General features: G+C 34.8%; 2 long non-coding RNA genes across 2 annotated transcripts in view; one reads left to right on the top strand and one right to left on the bottom strand.

Annotated features, from left to right (window-relative positions):
• The window catches only part of LOC309633184, a 1,005,718-nt gene that overhangs the window by 839,074 nt on the left and 142,447 nt on the right, over positions 1-24,197 (bottom strand). The window lies entirely within an intron of this gene.
• On the top strand, positions 672-21,139 carry LOC309633187. The gene is made up of 3 exons (XR_014247370.1): positions 672-5,189; positions 16,030-16,085; positions 17,507-21,139. It is a non-coding gene; the product is annotated as an uncharacterized lncRNA (long non-coding RNA).

Raw genomic sequence — 24,197 nt, 5'->3', positions numbered from 1 at the left:
AAGATTCAATGTCCCTTTATAATCTTAAAAAAGTATCAGCAAATTAGCAACAGAAGAGAATTCCCTTAACCTGGTTATGGACACTTACTAAAAAATCTACAAGTAACATTATAATTATTAGTGAAATGTTGAATGTTTCCTCCTGCATTTAAGAACAGGAAAAAGATGCCTAGTATTACCACTTCTAATCAAACTGGGGTTGGTGGACCTTATCAGTGCAGTAAAGCTAAAAAAAGAAGTAAAAGGTAGGAGCTTGAAAGAGAGAACTCAACATCACTAATTATTAGAGAAATGCAAATCAAAACTACAACGAGATATCACCTCACACTGGTCAGAATGGCCATCACAAAATCTACAAACAATAAATGCTGGAGGGCTTCCCTGGTGGCGCAGTGGTTGGGAGTCTGCCTGCCAGTGCAGGGGACACGGGTTCGAGCCCTGGTCTGGGAAGATCCCACATGCCGCGGAGCGGCTGGGCCCGTGAGCCACAACTGCTGAGCCTGCGCGTCTGGAGCCTGTGCTCCACAACAAGAGAGGCCCGCGCACCACGATGAAGAGTGGCCTCCGCTTGCCACAACTGGAGAAAGCCCTTGCACAGAGACGAAGACCCAACACAGCCAGAGATAAATAAATAAATAAATAAATAAATTAATTAATTAATTAAAAAAAAAAAGACTTTGGGGGCACTGCAAGTTGCCCTCTGGTTTAAAAATAAAATAAAATAAAATAAAAAAAATAAATGCTGGAGAGGGTGTGGAGAAAAGGGAACCCTCTTGCACTGCTAGTGGGAATGTAAATTGATACAGCCACTATGGAGAAGAGTATGGAGGTTCCTTAAAAGATTAAAAGTAGAACTACCATGTAACCCAGCAATCCTACTACTGTGCATATACCCTGAGAAAACCATAATTCAAAAAGACGCATGTACCCCAATGTTCATTGCAGCACTAGTTACAATAGCCAGAACATGGAAACAACCTAAATGTCCATCAACAGAGGAATGGATAAAGAAGATGTGGTACATATATACAATGGAATATTATTTAGCCATAAAAAGGAATGAAAATGGGTCATTTGTAGAGATGTGGATGGACCTAGACAGAGACTGTCATACAGAGTGAAGTTAAGTCAGAAAGAGCAAAACAAATATTGTATATTAATGCATATATGTGGAATCTGAAAAAATTGGTACAGATGATCTCATTTACAAAGCAGAAATAGGGGTACAGATGTTGAGAACAAACGTATGGACACCAAGGGGGAAGGGGCGGTGGGATGAATTGGGAGACTGGGATTGACATACATACACTATTGATACTATGTATAAAATAGATAACTAATGAGAACCTACTGTATAGCACAGGGAACTCTACTCAGTGTTCTGTGGTGACCTAAATGGGAAGGAAATCCAAAAAAGAGGGGATATATGTATACTTACGGCTGATTCACTTTGTTATACAGTAGAAACTAACACAACGTTGTAAAGCAACTATACTCCAATAAAAATCTTTAAAAAAAGGAAGAACTAAAATTGACTTAATACATAGATGACTTGATTGTTTGCATAGAAAATTTGAAAAGAACTTACCCAAAAACCACTATTAGCATTAATATGGGAATTTAGAGAGGTGGCTAAATTCAAGGTCAAAATACATAAAAAATAAATTGCATTTCTCTATACTAGAGACATAAAAATGAAAAAGAAATTTCAAAATGTCATTTAAAATCCCATCATTATGATTCACTTTGTTATAAAGCAGAAACTAACACACCATTGTAAAGTAATTATACTCCAATAAAGATGTTAAAAAAAAAAGAACAACAGCAAAAATCCCATCATTAAATATAAAATATCTATGAATAAAAGTAATGAAAGCTGTATAAGGCCATTAAACTAATAATCACAAATACAGCTAAGAAAAATTAAAGACCTAAATAAATGGGAGGTGTAGAGCAAATGATAAATCCCATACATTGCTGGTATGAGTCTAAATTTGTATAATCTCCTAGGAAGACATTTGGCGATAACACTAACACTGTACGTGCACATAATCCATGACCAAACAATTGCATTTTGAAATATATACCCAAGAGAAATGCATACTTCTTTGCATCAGATATACTCCACAAGATGTTCATTCATAGAAGTATATTCGTAATAGCCCCAAACTGGAAACAATTCAAACGCCTGTTTAAAGTTGAATAACTAATAAATTGTGGTATATGTATACAACTATTTATTACATAGAAATCACAAAAAAATGCAACTTCTGCTACATAAAACAACATGGATGAACCTCAAAGCCATATGCTGAGTGAAGAGTTCAGAATAGCCTTTAACCTGGGAGGCACATTAATTGGAAGGAGGCATGTGGGAGCACTCCAGGTCTGCTAGAAATGTTCTGTAGATGGCTCTAGGTAGTTGTTACACAGCTGAATACATATGGAAAAATCTATGAAGTTGTACACTTAAGATTTAGTCACTTGACTGTATTTAAATTATACTTTAATTTTTAAAAAGTCAAAGGGATAGGGTAATGGAAGCAAACAATTCACCTTCTGAATCATACTTGTCTCTTACACAGACTGCTGAGACTGCACTTTCTTTCACCCAGTATTGCTAACATTAGTTTACATGCATGTTTTCAATTTTTGAGTACTCACTACATGAAAATACAGCACCATATCCTAAGATCCTATTTATCATTGTATCCTCAGTTTCTAACTCATTGTGTGACAGTAATATACATACAACAATAAACATAAAAGATGATTGTGAGGGATAAATGCGGTAACATTTATTATGAACATATAACCTAGGACAGTGCCAGAAAGTAGCACGTTTTTAAAAATACTTACTATTTTTCTTCCCTTCCTAGCAACACAAGCTAATTTTATGCTTAATATGGAGTAATTACAGCAAACTGCTTCTTTCATTCTCTAATGAAATTCTCTCTGTGAAATGTACTGTGGATTGTATTCTCTTTTAATAATACGGGTTTCTTGTAAAGTATGATTCAAAGTATACAGCAGAATTACTGTGTTGGGCAAATAGCAAAATATTGAACAATGTTGACCTTCCATTAAAGGTGAATCAGGGTGATCTGTTTTAATTAGTGCAATGTAATTATATCCAGGATATAACACTTGATTTTCACCTTGTTTTTGAATAAATATTGTTAAACAACAATAGTTAAAATATATAATAGAAAATATTTCCAAACAGTTCAGGAGTGATGGAAGTCTAATTTGATTAGACAATTCAATTATTTTAAATGAATTTGTGTGTAAAAGACTGATATACTCAACTCATTTTTAAGATTCTACCTTTTCTATTATAATTACCTCTAGGCTATGTAGCATAAACAATGTCTTCTTTGCATGGATCTGGGGCAAAGGAAAGCTACATCTAAAACAGATCGACAATTAGCATTAAAAGTAGCTGAAGCTGAGGAATAGGAGAGGCCTCTGTATTTCCCAAAAAGAAGTAAGTGGCATGATTTCATTATAAGTCTTAAATTGTAATTCACAGGGACAGACACAAAATTACTAGCATTGATTTGTGGTTAAACTGCTGCTCACATGAGCAATTCTAAGAAGTATATTTCTCGGTTGAGTAGCATCAGGAATATATTCATTTTAGGATGGGAAATTATTTTCCTCAGGAACGACTGGAGAGGTCAGCTAATTAAACATAAATTCATATGGCTGATAAAAGCATTGAGGGGCTTATAATGCTATGGGATAAAGAGCTATTCTCAAAGGGTTAGCCATCTACGAACATGATACTGTGTTGTTGGGTTAATTTTTAATACTACACAATGGCTGTTGTTTAAAACAAAAATTTTTAAACAGACTTTTAAAAATATCTAGCAGAGAGATCTTAGGACAGCCACAATAACTTACCTAGATTATCCACATAATTTCACTAGCTCTCCAGTTTATATTGAACGAGTGAGTGTGTGTGTGTGTGTGTATCTTCCAGTCAAAGACACTTACTTTATCTATCTCATATGACAATGCAAAGGTGGTCCCTGTTTTGACATAACTCCATACATTTTCCTTCTATTGAGAAGTTTTACCAGCACATATTTTATTTATTTTACAATTAACCAAAGATAAACTTAGTCAAACAATAACTAACCTAGGAAAGTTATTGCTACTACCCAAAGAAAGAAAACAGTAGTATATTTTATTTATATGTTACCACAAGACAACAATTAATTGCTAAATTTTAAAAAAAGAATATTCATGCTGACATAAATATCTTGGTGTTTCCTCACTTGGAATGGTCAGAACATTCTACCTGTAGTAGAATCTATGGAGATGGTAAATACCTTAAAAGCATTTTCAAAAGGTATAGAGCCTCTCTTGCCAGCTACAATTCAAAGGAGAAGGGAGTAGGAACCTTCTCAGCAGATGGGATGGTGTAATGTGTCTGGGGCTGGGGATTTGCATGAATATGAATTACAAATAGCACAGATAACATGGTGTTCAAAAGCTGTTACGAATCTTGAATGTCAAAGTCATTTAGCTGACATTTGGAGGGACATAATTACCTTAAGAACATTGAAATGGGTTGGTCTAAATTGCATGGGCAGAGAATCACAGGACACACAATGGCATTGCTTTGGCAATAATTGTGACAAGCGGGCATGGCCAAGGAATCCAAGAATGGCACACATTAATGCAGTGACATTTTTTCAATGCATGCTGCCCTTTCAGAAATATGCATATGAGGCCTAAATAACCTCTGACCCATTATAAAATAACAGGAGACCAAAAAAACAAAAAAAACAAAAAACCCTACCATAAGCCTTATTACTGGTAGGCTAAAGAAAAGAGTTCATTCACATGATACACACAGTTTTACATATTTCAAACACTTAAAATGCATTTAACATTACCAGACTTCAAAGTTTCATCATTTTTCGTAGGTTTACTCACAAGTCACTAATGGTTCCTAGAGTGACTTGAAAAGCATTGAAAAGATTGACAGTTCCCGATTGTAGAGTATGATGCTGTTAACTAAAATAATTTCCTATATTAACATAAATTATCAATCAAAACTTAAATATGCATTTATAAAGGAAAAATGTTTTTCATCAGTGTTTTAATCATTCAGGTGTATAAAAAAGATGTTTGAAACATGAGGCACTGTGAGATCAGGAGGAAGTGTACCAGACATGGTATGTACAATAATAGGTCAGCTCATGGTTTCCTAGAGGAGCTAATTTACCACACTTGACAGGGACCCACAGGAGAGCATATTTTACTCCCTAATTTTTGACATTGGTGCTACACCTTCGGTATCAGCTATGATATTAGAGGACAGTGGAAGAAAGTAATGTCCCATTAACATTTCATCAGATAATTCACATATCATTTCTGAAATATTGATTAAAATGCAACACCAATGAGGCAATGAACACTTTAATATCTACCCACTAAAAGCAAATTTGTGAACTCTTATTAATATTTCATTTTCAAAAGTGAATGAGATACTTGACTTCTTTAACAGATCAATATCTCAGGCTGTAACAACATTTGGAGCCCAGCAAGCAGAATTCAATCTACACTTCTATTTACTTCCATTCTGATGCCAGCCCTGATGAACCCCAGCCTCACTGATCACAATTTCCTCTTATCTTCAATGGCACTGTGGTCTATTCCACACCACTTAATACTTGCTCACACCTGTACTGTGGGCTAATCTTTCATATACGTCAGTATTTCCTTCTTAGTGGAATTATATAAATTATTTACGGAATGAATAACATTATATTGAGGATGTAATAGTTATTGATAGAATTTGTTGATAGATTAGAAAGACACTGATTGCTGTGTGTTGATGAAAACAACAAACGTGGATTATCTATTGTATGCTAGGAACTGTGTTCAAATGTGGGATAAAAAGACAAACAACCTGTATTCCTTCAAATGGGGATCACAGGCTGGAAAAATCAGAAAGTAGACAGATGGATACATAGTTAGGAGTCAAAGTGATTGAGAGACAGACAGGCATGATGATAATTACTGCAATAGAAAAACATCATGATAGCAAGTAATGTGGAAGATCCAAAGAGGTTCTGTTAGTGAAAGGAATAAAACCACTCATCATAGAGAGGGCTATTTGTTAACTGTAAAATGTTTCAAGGTCAAACTTGAAGAATAATTCGAGATCATGCAAAATTAAATTGACACAACTTTTTAAAGAATGATGGAAATAAAATCAATATTAGGTTATCTCTAATCTGAGTTAAACAAAATACTGATGTCATTATAAGATATTTGTAAGGTATTCTGCCCTAAAGGACTTGATTCTGAAATATAATCGTCAAAATCAAAACTGGTTCATTCATTTAATGAATGAATACTGAGTCCATACTCTACTCAGACAACATGCTGAGGTGTTGGGAAAGAAAAGTGAGCAAGATAGATCTAGTCCTGTCCTCATAACAGTATTTCCCTTTGAACAAAGTTGTGGTTATTTTGGTTGGTTCAGTATACATCTAAAATATCAAATAATTATAGTTACATTTTCTTTATAGTAATAATAATATATGCATGTTATGGAAAAATTAGAAAACAGAAAAAAGTGTAAGAAACCTGTAAAATCATCACTTTGATACTTAATAATTTTATTTTTTCTTGAATACCTCTTTTTTAAGTTTAAATATCATATTTTAAACCCTGATATCTTACTCTATATAGAATTTTTATCACATTTTCATATACCTTTATGTTTTAATTATTCTCCCCATAAATCTTCACAAGCATAAGTATTATGTTTCATATTATTCCAATTCATTCATTCAACAAATAGTTGTTCAGGGCATACTACACTCCTGACGCCATTCTATATGCACTGATACAGCAGGGAACAAGGCAAATAAGTTTCTTGCTCTCAGGGATCTCTCGTGGCTCATATGGCTTTGCTATAATTCTTTTATTCACTGTTTTTGAACAACTATTTATTATTTATCCCTAGAATAAGAAAGCACAATGAAAGTCTTGTATAAATATGTCATCAGACACTTGATTATTACCTAATGATACAGTTCTTGAAATGTCACAAGTCATAAGTATGTATAGTTTAATATTTTGATCCATTCTGCAAAATTTCTTTAAGGAAGAATTTCATAAATATCCACATGCCCACCTGCTGTGTATGAATGTGGACAGCACTACATACTCAAGACTATTAAAGATGTTTTTAAAAGTCTTTGCCAATTTAACGGTCAAAAAACAACATCCGAAATTGACTTTATTTATTATAATATTGCATAGATTTTCTTAAATTCACTGGTAACATGTATTTTTATTTTCTAAACTGTCTGTGCAAACCATTTTCTCATTAGTCAACTGATGGTATCTTTAATGGATTTGTAAGTGCAATTTGTGTGGTTTAGTCTGTAATTTTTATAAATATTTTCCTTTTAAAAAAATGGCTTTGTGCTGGAAAAGTGCTTGCTTACTTAAGTCAATTACTTACCTCTTTTTATAGAGATTTACACTTTACACTAACTGCTTTAATCCATTTGTTTTTCTTATTGATATAATGTGTGAGATAAATACCTAACTTGATTTTCTCCCCCATCGTCACCATCAGCACAGCAGCAGCATCATAAACTCATTCTCTTTATTTCCAGGAGGCAAATATATTTTTTCTATTTCATGTCTCATGACATAAGGTAGAACGTCTAAAACAATGTTCATAATAGTGGTGATAGCAACAACGATGGTCTCATCTTGATTTCAATAAAAATTACTAAAGTATTTACCTTTTAACTGCAGTGCTAGCTGTTGACTTATATGTGCATTTTTAGTGAAGTTAAGGAAATAGTCTTCTGTTATTAGTTCATCAAGAGTTAATTTTTATCAGAAACAGGTATTAGATTTTCTTAAATGCCTTTGAAGCAGTTACTAAAAACTTCTCGGTGCTTTTACTTACTTATTGACAGACTATAATATTCATTTTCCTAAAATTAAGTTCCCATTTGTATATCCTAAATAAATTCTTGATTAAGATTTATTATATTTTGATAAGCTACTGAAATTTATTTACCAGTATTTTATTTAAAGTTTTTGTATCTATATTCCTACATAAGATTTGTGTGCACTTTTGTTTTTGTGCACTGTCTTTGTGAGATTCTGGGATTAGGATTTTTAGAGCTTCATGCAATAAATTTGAAAGAATTCAACATTTTTCTGTTTTAGAATGTAATTTAGAATGTTAAGTTTCTAATAATTGTAAAAGTTAAGTTTATTAGGGTGCCCAAGTCTCTCATCAAATACTGAGGATCACATTTGGACTCCAAAGAAAACCAAGAATTGCTATATATATTGATATATATATATATATATATATATATATATAAATATATATATATATATATATATGTATATATATCAGAGGTTTCTCTTTAATGTAGACATTAAATAAGGCATAGTTAACACACAGCACAGATTTTACACCTGCCTTTCCATACCAGTATAATATTTGTTTTATGTTTCTTTTGTGTGTTTTGCTTTGTCTCGTTTTAACACTACTCAATAGTGTAATAATTCTAGTCCGTGGTTATATGGATTGGGTTTATTTATCAGTTTAAAAAGAAATAGTTTTACCATATTCTTTTTAAGTAACTAACGTGATTCGTACATCTTTTAGCTGTTCCTTGGCATTAATTATTCCCCAGAAATTAATTGCTGTGACTGTATAATTAATGAATTAATTGAAGGTGAGGTGTCACTTAAGTAGTTGGCAGATTGTCTTTAAACTAATAATCTGTTCTTCAACTATTTGCACTTATTTCAAGGTGCTACTTTCTTTTTAATGTCTTTAAATCTCAGATAACCTCACATGGAATAGGCTCTGTGGCATGACAAACTTAATTAGAAAAGAGGAAATATAGTGCGGTAGAACTTATGAGAACACAACATTTTCAAAGTTTAAACTGGTGACTTTCACATTTATGAGGGAAACACAATATTGTATTCTTTATCTTGCAGGTCATGGGTTACTTGCACATATGCGTGCGTACATGACTGACGTCACTTGGCTCAATGAACAATACCAAGTTATCAAGGCATCCATGAGAACTGCATTTATGAAATTCATTAAGTTATTTCCTGTTGTATATATTCCCTTGGCACTTCCTTCCATTTAAAAAAAGTGGAATGATTTTAATTTTCTTACTCTGGAATTTCTCCAATTTGACTTGGTCAACATAATTAATTCCTGTCGTGTCTTTTGAGTCTCAGTTTCTTCAAATTAAATAGGTTCAGTTGGATTTGATGATTTTGAGATCTGATCCCCATGTAACATATTATAATTAATAGGTGATGAAATTTATGGACATTGCAGACCACATTAATGACCTAAAGGTGAATTCAGGGTTTGGTTTTTGTTTTTTTTTTGCTTACCTGCATTTATTTATAGATAATTCATTTAAATCCAGTAACTCTGAGTATCTTAATATGGAAAATAATGATAGTAATAGACCCTATGTCATAGGATTGTGGGGAAGTTAAAAAAAATACATTTGCAAATACTGTTATAGTATCTAGCATGTGGTGGGTACTCAATAACTGTCATTAAAATAATTATTATTCTTTCTCCACATTGATGGGGATGTTTTTAATCAAGTACTAATATCAATGAGGGCATTGCATCCTATAAAATATATTTTTTAAAAAAGAGCTATGATCACAATCTATATCATTATTTTTAGTTAAATTTTATTCCAGACTCGTGTACAATTTTTGGAAACATTTAACAAGTCTTCATTTTAATCCTTACATCTTTATTGTAAGATGACTAAAATGTTATAGGCATAGTGTGGCTGATTTTGAATAGCAATTTAATAGTCTTATGATTTTATCTTGCAAAAGCTAATACAGTGAGTGCTAAATTAACGTTAAGTGGCTTTTCAGTGGGCTGAAAGATTATTCAATGAGTCATTACTAACTGAGCAAAGTCCACATGAAAACACAACTCTGTAAAATTCTGGGGTATAACTTTAGCTACTAAAATTGAGTCAAATTTTTGAATAAAGAGTTGGTAGACATATGAATCAAATTTACAGGTAACACAGAACTGGAGATAAAAATCAGGAAAATAATAGGTTAGAATTATAAGAGATCTTATCAGTCTATAAAAATTGGCAAAATTGAGCAAGTGAAACAGAACAGGGACAAACTCCAAAAGCAGAAGTATAAGGTAAAAAAAATTGAGGGAAGTGACTTCCTTATCAGCTACACATATAAAAAATTCAGGTTTGGATTGACTATAAGCTCAACGAATGACAAGTTTGTTGAAAAAATACAACACAATCATAGGATTTATTTTAATTAAAGAATGGGATATGATTAACCTTTGACAAAGGAGAAAAGAATATACAGTGGGAAAAAGACAGTCTCTTCAGCAAGTGGCACTGGAAAGCTGGACAGCTACATGTAAAAGAATGAAATTAGAACACACTCTCACACCATACACAAAAATAAACTCGAAATGGCTTAAAGACTTAAATATAAGAGGGACTTCCCTGGTGGTGCAGTGTTTAGGAATCCACCTGCTATTGCAGGGGACACAGGTCAATCCCTGGTCCAGGAAGATCCCACATGCCGCGGAGCAACTAAGCCCGTGTGCCGCAACTACTGAGCCCATGTGCCACAACTACTGAAGCCCACGCACCTAGAGCCCATGCTCCACAAGAGAAGCCACTGCAGCGAGAAGCCTGTGCACCGCAACAAAGAGTAGCCCCTGCTCGCCACAACTAGAGAAAGCCCGCATGCAGCAATGAAGACCCAACACAGCCAAAAGTAAATAAATAAAAATAAAACAAATTTTTAAAAAATACTTAAATATAAGATACAACGCCATAAAACTCCTAGAAGAGAATATAGGTAAAACATTCTCTGACATAAGTCATACCAATGTCTTCTTAGGTCAGTCTCTGAAGGCAATAGAAATAAAAACAACAATAAACAAATGGGACCTAATCAAACTTAAAAGCTTGTGCACAGCAAAGGAAACCATAAACAAAACGAAAAAACAACCTACAGAATGGGAGAAAATATTTGCAAATGATGTGACCAACAAAGACTTAATTTCCAAAATATACAAAGAGCTCATGCAACTAAACAACAAAAATAACAGACAGCTCAATCCAAAAATGGGCAGAAGACCTAAATAGACATTTTTCCGAAGAAGAAATAGAGATGGCCAATAGCCACATGAAAAGATGCTCAGTGTCGCTAATTATTAGAGAAATGAAAATCAAAACTACAATGAGGTAACACTTCACACCAGTCAGAATGGCCATCATTATAAAGCCTACAAATAACAAATGCTGGAGAGGGTGTGGAGAAAAGGGAATCCTCCTACACTGTTGGTGGGAATATAAATTGGTATAGCCACTGTGGAAAATAGTATGGAGGTTCCTAGAAAACTAAAAGTAGAATTACCATATCATCCATAAATCCCATGCCTGGGCATATACCTAGACAAAACTATAATTCAAAAAGATACATGCACCCTTATGTTCATAACAGCAGTAGTCACAATAGCCAAGACATGGAAACAACCTAAATAACCATCATCAGATGAATGGATAAAGAAGATGTGGTACAGATTGGGTTGGCCAAGAAGTTGGTTTGGGTTTTTCTGTAAAATGTTATGGAAATACCCGAGTGAACTTTTTGGCCAACCCAATGTATACAATGGAGTATTACTCAGCCATAAAAAAGAACGAAATAATGCCATTTGCAGCAACATGGATGTACCTAGAGATTATCACACTAAGCGAAGTAAGTCAGAAAGAGAAAGACAGATACCATATGATATCACTTATACATGGAATCTAAAAGATGATACAATTGAACCTATCTATGAAACAGAAACAGAATCAACAGACATAGAGAACAGACTGGTGGTTGCCAAGGGGGAGGAGATTGGGGGAGGGATGGAGTGGGAGGTTGGGGTCAGCAAACGTAAGCTATTATGTATAGAATGGATAAACAACAAAGTCCTACTGTATAGCACAAAAAATTATATTTAATATCCTATGATAACCCATAATGGAAAGGAATACATTTTAAAAAAAAGAATGTGTATATATATATGTATATGTATATATATATGTATATGTATATATATATATATATATATGTAAAGCTGAATCACTTTGCTGTACAGCAGAAATTAACACAACAATGTAAATCAACTATACTTCAATTTTTAAAATTTTAAAAAGAAGATATGGAGATATATATAGATATATATATATATAATGCCTCTAAATCTCAAATAACTACACATGCAATGGGCTCTGACTGGGTGCCTGACTATGGCATGACAAACTATATATATATATATAAAATCATGGAATAATCATGAAGAAAAAAAATTGAGGGATTAAGTTGGGGCAGGTGATTCCACAATATCATCCCAGGTCAAGCTAGTCTTATCCTTTGCAATGTTGTATATGACACAATAGAGCAGAAGTTACTAAGAGACTAAACCTGTTTATAAGGCTGAGCTTTAAATGCTGCACCTAGAATAAGGAAGAAAAATCCCTGCTTCATTGTCTCTATCTGATGGGCTTAAGCACTGGTCGGATAATGAAGAAACCAAATTTTTTTAGTACAGTCACAAAGAAAGCCCCAGAATGAACAAATTTTTCCAAGAACTTATGAAAAAATAATACCAATCTTTATTAATTTTTGCAGATCATAAGAAAAGGAAATACTTTCCAACTCATACTTTGAATTTGGATGGACTCTGACACCAAAACCTGACAGGATGTACGAGAAATTAGAGGCTATTTTTTCTCATCAACAAAAATGTAAAAATCCTAAACAAAAGCTTAGCAAAATGAGCTTAGTAATAATTTTAAAAGATAATACATCATGGAAAAAAACAATTTTTTAAGAATGTCTCCAGGATATGTTTTAGGACATTGTAAAATACATATTGTCCCAATCAGCGAAATCTCTTCATTATTATTGACAGAAAAAATATTGATCTCTAATCAGGAGAACCTTTTCTTATTGGACAATGAAGAATATGTAACTGATCATATTCTTCTTTTCCCTTCTGTTGCTTGGAAACTCAGAATTCACTTATTTATTCAATCTTTTCATATCATATTTGTACATTTTATTTCAGAAGCTGTTCTGTTCTAGGTACTGGAAATGCAAGAGTGAAAATGACATGTTCTTGTGGAACATCTATTCTTGTGGGCATAGAGGGTGGAAAGAAAAGACATGAAACAAACAAGTAAAGAAACACATGAGAAAAATAATTTCAATAGAGAGACTGTTATGAAGGAAATTAAATAAATTGACAAAATTGAGAGAATGTGGCATTTAGATACAGCACCAGAGTTGAGTCTTGACTAATTCAGGACACGTGCCAAAGAGCTGGGATCAGAGCATCTAAACAAATGGAACAGCAAGAACAAAAGCCCCAAGGAAGACAATAATCTTGAGTGTTGATGGAAAATAGGAAGAGAAGAAGCCTGCAAGAGTAGTGGACTTAGTGTCCTGTCACGGAGGTCAGAGAGCTGGGCAGGAATAGATAGTGCTGGTACTGTAATATGAAGAAGTAATTAGGGTTTTATTCCATGTGTGAGAGGAGGTCATTCAAGGATCTTAAACAGAGGACAGCATGATCTGTTTCTTGTTTTTCAATAATCAATCACTCTGTAATGCGGTCAACTCTTTAGGAATCTATGATATACATATATAAGCATATGCATTCTTAATTTCTCCCATATTGATCTTCTATTCTGATTTCTTTGTTCTCTAGTCTTGTCAACTTATTGTTTAAATCTCAATATTTAGTGTGTATGTGTGTGTGTGTGTGTGTGTATTTCTTGCAAGCTGATTAAAATCTTAATTTAAAAAAAAGGTATGAATTATGATTTGGTATGTTTTTTGAGAAGAATTAATTTCCAAGACCCAAGTTTGGTCTTCAAAAACTCAAAGTCTAAGAGTCTAAAGATCTCTGTTTTTGTCCACAGGAGAGGGTAGGTGGGTTGGAAAGTGAATTTCAGGCCAGGCAGGAGGGTGAGAGACAACTGAGGAACGAAGGCTAGTGAATACCAGAAGGGCAAGCTTGGCCTAAAGACATATGATTTCATTTTTTCCTAACGCTGGACTGACCAAACAAGATGTGTTTCCCCCTCAGAATGGGGTGTTTTCCATGATGCCTGTTGAAGATGTTGGTCCACAAACTCAGGGGTGAGAAAAACACTATCTTATTTTCCTTATGTGAAGCCCCTCCCCACTGAGATGTGAGAAATTCCAATGAGTAATGGGAGTCTTTTCCCCATTCAAGAGTATGAGAATCTTGGCTTCCCTGGTGGCGCAGCGGTTGAGAATCTGCCTGCCAATGCAGGGGACACGGGTTCGAGCCCTGGGCTGGGAAGATCCCACATGCCGCGGAGCAACTAGGCCCGTGAGCCACACCTACTGAGCCTGCGCGTCTGGAGCCCGTGCTCCGCAACAAGAGAGGCCGCGATAGTGAGAGGCCCGCACACCGCGATGAAGAGTGGCCCCCACTTGCCGCAACTAGAGAAAGCCCTTACACAGAAACGAAGACCCAACACAGCCAAAAATAAAAAATAAATAAATAAATTAAAAAAAAAAAAAAAAAGAGTATGAGAATCTGAAACTTCAAATGATGGCAAGAAATTATGGGAAGGAATGCTAATTTTCAGTATAGCCAGGTCACTGATGGCATCCTCATCTTCCAAGTCCAGAGTGACTACCCAAAATCCAGTGGCTCTCCATTTCTTGCCACACATTTGGTACAGAAATATTACTTTGGTTAGGATCCTGTGATTCAAGTCCTACTTCCCGAGGTGCGCCATGCTACCAACCCTCGTGGGAGTTGGCAGCCTCTTTGTTTCTCTGCCACAGAGCACTTCCTGGGTCCCCATTACTCCCTGGACAATCCTCCCAACATACCACCACTCACCCCCACCCTACCTCATTCCCTTACCCAGTGAAGCTTCAGCATCAGCTCTTAAAAGATACCCTCTCTTGCCCTTCTTGCCAGAAAATCAAATGAAATCTCTTCACTTGGCTTTGAATTTCTGAAACAGTCTTTCTCAGGTTATTCTTACTGTTCACATAAAGATTTCCAACAGCCTGCCTGACGTAAATGAGAGAGAAGAGAGGAAATAAAGTAAAGGGGAAAAAAAAAACTAATAAAAACTATTATTTCAGTAACAAATCATACCTTCTTTTACAAACTATTTCTGCTTGAAAGTATGGTCTTATTTTAAAAGTCATATGAAAATTCCAGTAGCAGGTCACTGACACATCACATAGTGCTTTCTGAATTTTGTTAATATTGAATTCATTTTTATAATAAATGTCATTTAGTTAAGAATAAAATAGAAGATATGTAAAATACATACTATGGCAAATTAATGGAGAAAGTCAAAAGGATTCGGACTGTTTTTAGGACTAAGGAGCAAAGGACTAAAATTATTAATAGGTTAAGTCCATGAATGTAAAATCCTGATGTTTTAAGAGTTTTGGAGGATATTGATTGTAATTTTGCAACAATACGATTATATAACCAATATCTGTGGCTCTTTCAATGTTCCTCATCTTAGAACCTTCCAGGGGTCTTCTGTAAATAGGTCAATCACAGTATTCCATTTTAGATCAGTTGTTTTTGACAATGATTAGGTGAAACCAATGGTAATGTTTAAAATATTTAACAACAGTAAGAAAGATACACTGATCAGTGCACCTGGCTTTAACCGTGTAATTAGTTGTTGAATCATGAGAAGGTATGAAGATTCATGATAAAGGAGCTTTAATGGGACTGGGCTTGGAAAGCTATTTGCCTATTACTGGTAAAGTGTTTCAATGTTTTAGTAACTAACAACAACTCTACTGGTGTGTAGCAGCTGACTATTGGCTCTGTACGTAACCATGTAAGTATCATTCTGCCAGCTAGAGAAGTTGGTTTAAGTAAATGCAAGTATGTATTTCTTCTCTCTACAGTGGAAATGGAAAATGAAAAGAAATTAATTACCGATGTTACAGATGATATATTAAAGGTAAATTTCAAACTTAATGTAAGGGCACAAACTATCTGAAGAAGTATTTTAATACTTTTTATATTAAATGCCACCTCTTCACAAAAACCTTCCTGATATCCTCATTAAAAATAAAGTATGTTTCCCAGCTCTCCACTGATAGCCTCGTTCCCATCTCTGCGTCTGTTTCCTTCATATCACATATCACGACTTGTAATGTTTTTAATTTATATAACTGTTTGCTTGTTTAGCTGTCAGGGCTTGGCATTTATTCTTTACTTGTTCTGTGTCCATGTGTGTGTGTTTGTGTGTGGGTGTGATGGGGGGGTGCACGTTTACACTGGTCCTTTGACTAGAATGCAAGCTTCTTGAGACCAGGACCACTTTTGCGTCGTACATATCTGTATTCCCTGTATTCACAGTGCCTGGCACATAGATGATCAGTAATTTACTGACTAAAATAATGATCCTAAGTCATTAACCAAAATTAATCACTCCATGTTCTTACATTCCCATTTCTTTGGTCATTTACCTCCATTTTAGCAATTAATATTTTGTAAATGGTGTGAGCTCCTTGAGAATAGAGGGCACGTCTCATTCATCTGTGTAAGTAAGCCAGTCTGCTACCCAGCGCCAGACCCATAGATGGAGTTATTAAATGGCAGCTGAAACGCGAATGGAAGGCAGAGAAAGCTGCTTCTATTACTTCCCCACAACAAAGACACACTTATTTGGCCAGACTTTGAGATGCTTAACTACTCAAAGGCTGAATCTCAGCCTCAAAACATGGGGTTTATTCCAAGATCATATGAGTTACAATGAAAAAAGAAGAAAGGAATGCAAACTATTTCTGCCTGAAAGCGTGCTTTTACACTAAAAGTCATATGAAAAATCCAGCAGCCAGTCACCGGCAAATCACAAGCATTGCTGTCTGAGTCTTTCGAACTATATATTCCAAATACTTCATTTTAGGAAACAAAGATATAATAACGCAACCTAATTCTGATGTCTCTCCCAACTTCTGGAAAGCTGGGAGATCAATTAGTCTGAGAAATTTGCGTACAGTTAAATCTTCCTCCACCTCAGAGAACCAAGCAGGAAACTTGACTTTCTCCTTCAAGGTTTTAGATTTGGGATCCATAGGAGGATTGTGTTAATTTCTTAACCGTTTGATACAGTGCAGCACCCACAAGAACGAATGTGATGAACAGGTGAAAGTCCTACAGTGAGGCAAATGCCAGCAGGGTGGGGGCCCTGGGGTTTGTCTGCTGCTGTTACCACATGCTGGCTTAGACCAAGTGCTGGCAGCTGGCTCTTTGCACTTCAGCTGAGGAGCAATGCGTATATCAGTTTCATTCATGTCAAATTATCCACATTCTTTGAGAATAATCTGGAAAAATAATAAGCCATGCCTTTTTTACCTTTTTACCTTTGCCTTTCAGGTTGTAATTAAAAAATTACATTGCTCTTCAGAATACAGAATATATTGTGATTATGAAATTATAGACACAGCATGTGCCTTAATGACTCTAAGTAAGGCATGCCAGATTTGCCAACTAAAGTTACAGGATTTCCAGGTAAATCTGGGTATCAATAAAGAACAACGTTTTTTGTTGTTGTTGGTTTTGTTTCTTTTTTTTTTTTTTCTTAAGTATACATATGTCCCATGCAACATACTTATACTAAAAAAAAGTAGTTGTGGTTATATGAAATTCACATTTATCTGGGAGTTCTGTATTGTATTAGGCAACCTTTCCCAAAGTTTAAATTCCAATTTTCCTACCAACTACTTTGGCTAGTAATTTAACCTCTCTGAGCCTTCCCTATCTGGAAAATGAGCGTGGACACATCAACCTTGCACAGCTTTTGCGATAATTAACTGAGGCGCTGTGCTTCCTCGTATGGGTACCAGATCAGAAATAAACTTAAGCATACCTTTCAGTGTTAAGGCATAGTATTAGTCAAGATAAGGTTAAGCATATATTGTGCTAACAATGTCCGAATGTCCCATCTCCTAACATTAAAAGAGTTCATTTCTCTCTCATGCAACATCACTTTAGATTCCGTGTAGCTTCTCAGTAGTCCAGACGGCCTGGATCTTGTAGAGCTACCATTTTGCTATGGGGCCACTTTCCTAATTGTCAGGCACAAGTGTGAAAGACATAAGAACTGTGCCAGCAATTAACTGCTTCAGCCTGGAAGTGATACACTTGACGTCTGCCCACAATCCACAGACAAAACTTGTCACATAGTCCTGCCTAGCTACGAGGGGGCAGCAAAATATAATCCCCATATGCCAGGAAGAAGACAGGAACCAGTGTGTGTGAGCCCTACAAGTCTTTACCACAAAGGTTATCATGATATTAGAAGCAACAGTAGAATCTACAAGTTAACTAAGCACTGAGTGGTCCAAACTTCTTCCTAATGTGAAAATCTCTTCCAGGATGTCTCTAGTGCTTCATCGACCCTTAGCTTGAATGCATTCAGCAGCAAGGGACTCACGGCTCATTATTAAAGATTTTCATCTTTGTTGAGTTTGTTGAACTCAAATCTGTATCCTTACAATTGCTAAAACTTGCCCCACTCTCTGGCCGTTACTGCCAATGTCTGTACTTTATTAAAAGGAAAAGAAAAAACAACTATAGAAAATATGGTAAAAAATGAGAAGGCATAATTATTTTAAGAATGAAGAATAAACAAATACTTGAGAAAAGAATAGATCACTTTTAAATTTAAAAATGCTTAAGGAAAACTACAATGTATAATCAGTTAATTTGTTTTCTTTTAATTTCTAAGAAGTTACTCTCCAGAAGATGGGAATAAAGGTGTAGTGGGCCCAGGGGCCGGGGGATTGTTTACTGAAAAAAGAAATGTTTGCTTTTTTTATTCTGGTTGCTGTGTGTATGTACCACTTTTATTTTGAAAGAATAACTTTATTTGGAAAATTTCTGATTATAGAAAAAGAGAGCTTAATAACTTTGACCAGTTTGGGGCTAAATTTTTAAAGATGGCAGTGCCTAATGTTTTAAGGACCTTTTTTTTTAAATTCAGTGATTAAAATAATGATGGGAATATTTAATACATGTATTCTATGAATATAGAACATAAGTTGTTTTATAACTGGATTACTATGCTTCATCTATTCAAAAGAAAGTTTTGTTTGCTTCCCATTTGATCTTTCCTACCAATTAGTAACTGGGCTTAATTTTCCTTCTCATCAGGTTTCTATTTTCTTCATTAAAACCTTTCATGCATGTTGAAAGAAAATCATTGACTATTTCAGAAAGAATACAGAGCTCTATTTTTACTGACCTACTTATAATTCTGAATAAGAAAATAACCTACTGGTAGAGCTCATTTCAAATTATAGGAAAAGATTTAATAATGACCACTGACTAAAAGGAGACTCAAATAGCACCCAGAACATTACCCCAGGGTTAGACAGGAGTTTGATATTAAAAGGTTACAGTCTATAATGGTTAATACAAGTCATTAACGCAGCTTATAAGTGAAACATATCTTCTATCAACCAATTTCTCAGTCCCACAGACATCAGTTGACTGCTTTTTATAATTCCTCTCTGTTTGCTCCATCCCCATATTCTGTCTACAATTGTCCTGCTTATTTCAAACTGTATAATAATACAACCACAGTTAGCTGTAATGTTGTGGAAATATTGCTGGAAATGGCACTAAGAAAATGTGTTCAATCCCAGCTTGCTTCTTTACTGGTACACGAACATGAACAAATCATTTTAGTTCTATGAACCTCTATGAGTAAGGATATCTACCTTATAGAGTTGAAACAGAAACTATGCTACAAATTTGCCCCCAATACTGTAAGAACTCTCTGAGTGTGAGTTCCCTACCCATTTTGGATGTCCACAGAGACAAGAGTGTTCGTAATGAATGGTTAATCTATGCACATCTTTACTATCAACAGTCTAAATAAAGAGTTAAGCTATAAAACAAGCAAAAAGCAAACATAAAAATCAAAAAATAGAAATTAATGAGCCCTTGAAAGATAGAAACTATAAAATAAACAGTGCTAATAGTTCATTCCTTAATATAAACAAAATGCTTTTTCTCTACAGAGTCTATGCAAGCACATAAAGTCATACTTAAGAATTCTTATAAATATTTTACAAAGGTAAGAAGTCACTGTCGACATTAACAAGGACTTTTTGTAGCTCTCAAGAATTTCTAGATGCTGAGAGCAATAGATGTGAATAAACAGGCACAAGAACATTTGTAATAAGCAGCATGCCCAACTACAATGAACTGCCTCACTTTCTCAATGTGACCCACAAAAAAACATTTTTTCTTCCACTTTTTTCCATGGATGTGCATTTCTGCCTGAGGACTACTGCATCCTCCCACCTCCCCATACTGAACATTCCAGAACAAACAAGTGCAGAAATTCATTTATATTACTGATAGCATTGGTAACCTTGTGCTATGACGCTAATGTGAAAGGGCAGGATGGTAGCGTGCTCTCAAATAAAAGCCGTAACTGATAAAATTCACCCAGCTAAAGACAGAATTTATTTTAATCATCTGCTTAAAGTCAGACGATGTTTGTCAATCACACAGAGTCCACAGGGTACCGAGGACTGAGAGTGCCTCCTCTGGTCTACAGCGTGCACCTGAGCACCGTCTCCTGCACAGATGTTCACCCTCCTAACCTAGTCCTTCATAGTCACTTTACAGGAGCCGCCACAACCTTCCCCTGCTGCCCTCACACCCCCCATCCCCCACCGGCCCTTCAGGGCTCTCAGCTTCTTCATTCCCTCCCCTTTTGGTTTAACTTCTGATGACCAGGCCCCTGGGATTATCAGATGGAGTAGGGAGGAAGGAGAGGGTCAATTTTGATTCTTGGGAAGAAGCGGAAAGGGCAGGGGAGTCTCTACCATTGTCTGACTTCTGGAAGGTTATGTAAAAATTAAGGAGACATCTTTAATGAGAGTACTGACAAAACTGATTGTCTCTTCAAACTTCTCATGTTTAAAAAAAAGGTAACAAACAAATGGAAAAGCTCTGTCTTCTTACCTAAATATGATGATTTACATAACCAAATAAAATGGGCCTTACAGGTTTTAGGGTAAGGAATGTGTGTGTGTGTGTGTGTGTGTGTGTGTGTGTCTGTGCAGAAAAACATCTAAACATTTCAAAACTAATTGTAAGAAATAATAGCAGTAATCATACATGTACACAAAGTCTCTCTGTGTTGATCATACTTTTTATTTATCTCTCCAGATCCCCTAATTTTAACTTCTTGAATGTCTCATGAATCAGATATGAATCAGAAAATTATATGTTAATTCAATGAAAAACAATTGTTTGAAATGTAGACAAATAACTAGCTTGCTAGATGAAAACTAGTTGATCTTCCTTGATCCATTACTGCATATTATAGAGGTCATCCTATTTTATTAGTAAATTTGACAATGATTATGATTTCCAAGAGCCTCATTTTTCCATCTGCATATTTCAAAGTTTAATTTTTAAGGTAAGGATTGTTTTTTAATTCACTCTTTTATAGGGTTTCAAAGATCTTCATTCAAAGTGTTTTAACATGATCATTCTTGTACATAAGATTTGCATATTTCTTTATTAGATACAAAATAAATTTAACTTGGCTTAAAATAAAGACTTAGGTTACTTAGGCTTTGGGTTAGTTCTCTTTTATACATGAAGCTACTTTTATAACCAAAATGACAGGTCAGGGAGGTGCTTAGAAGGCTGTCTTTTGGTTGACAAGTAATAAATAACCTTCTCCTAAAGGCAGTGAACTAACCCCTCTGAGCTTCCCCAATCACGTGCTCTTGAATATACTGTTTCGACTTGATCAGTTTTCCTGATCTTTTCCCTCTCTAATTTGAATGTTTCACTGAAATTATCCAAAGCTAATAGTTTTTTCTGGTCTCAGAAATATCTGATGTCCTTTACTAGTGAGAGTTCTATAAGCACCAAGTAAAGAAAATTACCAGCTGTCCTTCAAGTGGGCAATAAGGAAGAGGAGTTGAATCCAAATCTCAGGGAGTCTCTTTTGGTTAGCAGTATTTAATTTCTGGTAACACTAATTATATTGCATTTTAGTGAAGACACTAAAATGTCTTGTCAATGGTCCCAACAGGACAGCCACACCCTTTGTAAATCTTTTAATGCTTGTCACTGCATTATTTGTGAATAGGGACCAGAAGTGTTTTTTAAATGGGAAATGTGATCTTGCCAACACTGAGAAGAACCATCAGTCTTGACTTCCTGTCTTGTAGAGGTAAAACTAAGGGATAATAATTGATTTCTTACCATGGGAAATGTCCCTGGTTTCTCTAGACCATGTAATTCCCCACAATTTTATAAACTAGGCTAGGGTTTGAATTTTACCTGTGTTTTTCAGTCAACCTCTATTTGTCTTATGAGTCGCTGAGATCCTCACCTACTTCTGTGCTTCTTCCTTGTGGAGGCAGTTACCATGGTATCATTAATGTAATGTGCTACCTTGCACTTAATGATATTATAAACACATGGCATCTATTCAAATTAAGTAACAACAGTGTAAGCATTGAGTATTGTCTTGGCACCATAGCAGGACTACAATCTCCAAGCATCTATACTACATTTTCTTCATACTCTAGCCAAAAAAGAACTTTGATCATGCATCAATCCATAATGATCTTACTCTTTACTAAATTTCCATTTCCTCTGCCTCTACCAGCCATTTCAGCAAATACATTTTGAGGATCATAATTCTGTCTCCCCAGTTAGATGCAGGCTCATTGAGGAAGGAAGCCTTTTCATACTCTTCTTTTATGGTTGAAGCACTGACTGATATATGAGAAATTTTACCCATCAGATATAACCATTTATTTAGAAATTCTTTCAGGCCACTTCTGAAGAGTGGTGCAAGCATAAGTCAGAGAAAAAAGGATCAGACAAGAAAACAGAATCACTAATGAACTCTACATATCAAAAATATGATAAATCTTCCAACTAGAAAAATAAATACATATTTATAATTATTATGCTGGCTATTTTGGAATCTTCAAAATAGCTAATGATTGGTCACTGGAAGAGAGACTGCCAGCTCATCATCAAACCTATTTCCTCTTTTTCCTTGGGATACAGCTAAATGATATTTCCCAACTTCCCTTGTAATAGTGTGGAGCCAAATGACTAATTTCTAGCCAATGGAATTTTGTAGGAAGTGATGAAAGCTACTTTCAAGTCTGGCCTATAAAGAAATCTTCCTTATAATTATAATCCATATTCCTTCCGTCTTCACTATATTGATGCAAATATGCATGGTGATCTTTGAAACCATGTGATAAAGATATAAGATTCACAAAATGGAAGTAATGTAAATTCTCTCACTTGAGGAAGAACCACTCTGATTAGAAACATCCATCTACCCTTCACATGAAAAGGAAATTAACAATTATGATAAGCTATGTGTCTGAGCCTATTTAACTGTAAATAGGGTTAAAAATATAAAGTCAGTCATCCTTCCTTTTTGCAAAAGGTATCATATTGAAAGAAGAGGAGGAAGAAATGTCACTACCCAGCCTCTAACCTCACCTCACCCATGACACCAGATTGGTGTACCACAGAAGTTATAGGGCTCTCTCATGTCATTACGTAAGGTGTATCTCAGAAATAAGACTCCATGCCATTATACATGCACATCAAATTAGATATAGAGACTAAATTCCAAATTGATAAAGCAGTCACTGCCACAAATTATATATATATATATATACACACACACACACACACATACATATATATACACATATACATATATACTATCATATATTACATAATATATCTCTATATAGGTACAGAATATATTATATTTAACTATATTTTCTATAATGTATATCTATACATTTAACTATCATTAATAATATAGTTTATAAATTAAAATTACATCTCATTAAATTTTTTCAAGTAGTTAATAAGAAAAAAATGGTTTAGTATTCATTCTGTATTAATTGACACTTTCTTTACTATAGAAGGTTTATGGCTTCTTAAATATTTCTTTTGCTAAAACAATCTATCACTAATTCCTATGCTTTATATTATGGATATTATAATAGAAGTTCTAGTAGAAATTGTCAATATTATTGATCAA

Source organism: Balaenoptera borealis, assembly GCF_965194805.1.
Source record: "Balaenoptera borealis genome assembly, chromosome: 8".
NCBI classification, from domain to species: Eukaryota; Metazoa; Chordata; class Mammalia; order Artiodactyla; family Balaenopteridae; genus Balaenoptera; species Balaenoptera borealis.
Note: the sequence above shows the minus strand (reverse complement) of the source record. Positions and strands in the feature narration are given on the sequence as shown.